Source organism: Phoenix dactylifera, chromosome 12, assembly GCF_051530095.1.
Source record: "Phoenix dactylifera cultivar Ajwa chromosome 12, Ajwa_hap1_PhDact_Kaust_v1.1, whole genome shotgun sequence".
Lineage (NCBI taxonomy): Eukaryota > Viridiplantae > Streptophyta > Magnoliopsida > Arecales > Arecaceae > Phoenix > Phoenix dactylifera.
The window spans coordinates 16178584-16181083 of NC_143201.1; the positions used below are offsets into that span (position 1 = coordinate 16178584).

Genomic DNA, 2500 nt, shown 5'->3' on the forward strand with positions numbered 1-2500 from the left:
GTTGGACTTACCCATTTACTATCTGAAATTGGGTAGATCATACCCGCATCCAGAAGTTTCAGAACTTCTGCTCTAACCACATCCTTCATGTTTGGGTTTAATCGACGTTGAGGTTGACGAGAAGGTTTGGCATCAGCTTCTAGGTAGATTCTATGAGTGCAAATTGAGGGACTAATTCCCTTGATATCAGCAATTGTCCACCCTATTGCTCCCTTATGTTCCTTGAGAATTTCTAACAATTTTAATTCCTGATTTTGTTCGAGTTGGGATGATATGATCACAGGAAAAGTCTCTTCTTGACCAAGATATGCGTACTTGAGCTCAGATGGCAAAGGCTTTAGCTCAAGTTTAGGTGCTTGAACACTAGATGGTAGAGGACTATTGTTGCGTGTGGGCAATTCTTCAAAACGAGATTTCCACCTATCTGTATCCAACAAAGAAGCTGAATCTAATATAGCACTGATTTCTCTAAAGTTTTGATTGATATCTGTATTTCCGAAATGAGTTAGGCATGTTTCTAAAGGATCAGAAGAAAGAGATGGGACAAGAGCATCTTCTACAATGGAGTCGATCAGATTAACTCCATGAATTTCATCATTTTCGTTATCATTATCGGGTTGTTTACAAATGTTAAATATATTAAAATCTATAGTCATATTCCCGAATGACATTTTCATTATTCCATTTCGACAGTTGATCAAAGCATTAGAAGTAGCTAGAAATGGGCGGCCTAGAATGACAGGTATTGGAGTGGTACAGTTCATGACAGGCTGGGTATCTAATACTATGAAGTCGACTGGAAAAATAGAATTTATCAATTTGGACAAGTACATCCTCGACTACTCCTCTTGGTATCTTTATAGATCGATCGGCAAGTTGGAGAGTAACCTTGGTGGGTTTTAGTTCACCAAGTCCTAATTGTTCATAAACTGAATAGGGCAGTAAGTTAACACTAGCACCTAAATCCAGAAGGGCTCGTTGTATCCTGAAGTTTCCTATGATGCAAGATATGGTAGGACAACCAGGATCTTTATATTTAGGTGGGGTGTTGTGTTTGAGAATAGCACTCACCTGTTCAGTTAGAAAAGCTTTCTTTTGTACGTAAAGCTTTCGCTTTATGGTACAAAGATCTTTTAAAATTTTTGCATAAGATGGAATCTGCTTAATGGCATCTAATAGAGGAATGTTAATCTTTACTTGTTTAAAGATATCCAAAATTTCTTGATCAGGTACTCCTTTTTTAGCTGCAAGCAAGCGCTGAGGGAATGGAGCAACTATTTTATGATGAGGTATTGGATCATCTTGTTCGGTATTATTTTCATTCCTTTTCTCAATGGATTTTTCAGGTCTGTCATCCTTCGTTGGAATTTCTTTGTTAATTATTTTTTCGCTACGGAGGGTTGTGACAGACTTAACTTGTTCAAATTTAGGTTGGGATGAACTTGCTTCATGGACCTCATGTTGACCCTTTGGGTTAGATTGAGGTTGGGCTGGAAATGTCCCTTTTTTCCTAACATTGAGTTGAGCCTCAATTCTACCTACAGAATTTTTAAGTTCTTGAAGTGACTGCATGGTATTCTGATTTATCTAGGTCTGCCCTTGCATGAATGCCTGCAAAGTATCCTCAAGAGATCTCTTATGGGGTGGCACATAGGGTATGGAATTCCCTTGAGATTCATTGGCAGTGGGTCCATGTCTCCAACTAAAGTTAGGATGGTTTCGCCAGTTAGGATTATATGTTTCAGGAAATGGTCTCTTATAAGCATTTGTAAAATTCGCTTGATCATGCAATACTTCTTGGAAGGCGGGGATTGTAGGACAATCCTTGGTTAAGTGTGCATTACTCTCACAGATTTCACAAATACTTTCATCTATAGTAGGTGCCTTTCCTGTATGGGCTCTGCTTAATTCAATGGCTTCAACCTTCCTAGTTAGATTAGCAATCTTTAAATTTACATCATTTTCTTCTTTAACATGATACATTCCTCCTTTAGTATTAGTCGATTTTTGAGGTTTCTCGTTCTTATCTATTGTATCCCAGGCTTGTGCATTTTCTGCCAACAGATCAAAATAGTCCAAGGCTTCCTCTGGTTCCTTATTCATAAATTCACCATTACACATCATTTCCACAAATTGTCTCATATTGGAGGTCAAACCATCATAAAAGAAACTGATGATTCTCCAAATTTCGTATCCATGATGTGGGCAAGCAAGGAGAAGGTCCTTAAATCTTTCCCAACACTGAAAAAATGTTTCTCCATCTTTTTGTGCAAAGTTCATGATATTTCTTCTAAGTGTGTTTGTTTTATGTGTTGGGAAGAATTTCTTTAAAAATTCTCTTGTCATTTCTTGCCAGGTGGCTATGGTCCTAGGCCTTAAGGAGTGTAACCATGACTTAGCTTTTTCCTTTAAAGAAAAGGGAAATAACTTAAGCTTCACTACCTCTTCATTGATATTATTAAATTGAAGTGTTGAACACACTTCATCAAATTCTTTTAGG

The 2500-nt window shown here is 37.6% G+C and overlaps 1 non-coding gene across 1 annotated transcript; it reads left to right on the forward strand.

Annotated features, from left to right (window-relative positions):
* Positions 1–2191: 2191 nt before the first annotated feature.
* LOC120108778 (small nucleolar RNA R71) lies at positions 2192–2298 on the forward strand. Its single transcript, XR_005511859.3, has one exon. It is a non-coding gene; the product is annotated as a small nucleolar RNA R71 (small nucleolar RNA).
* The last annotated feature ends 202 nt before the right edge of the window (positions 2299–2500 follow it).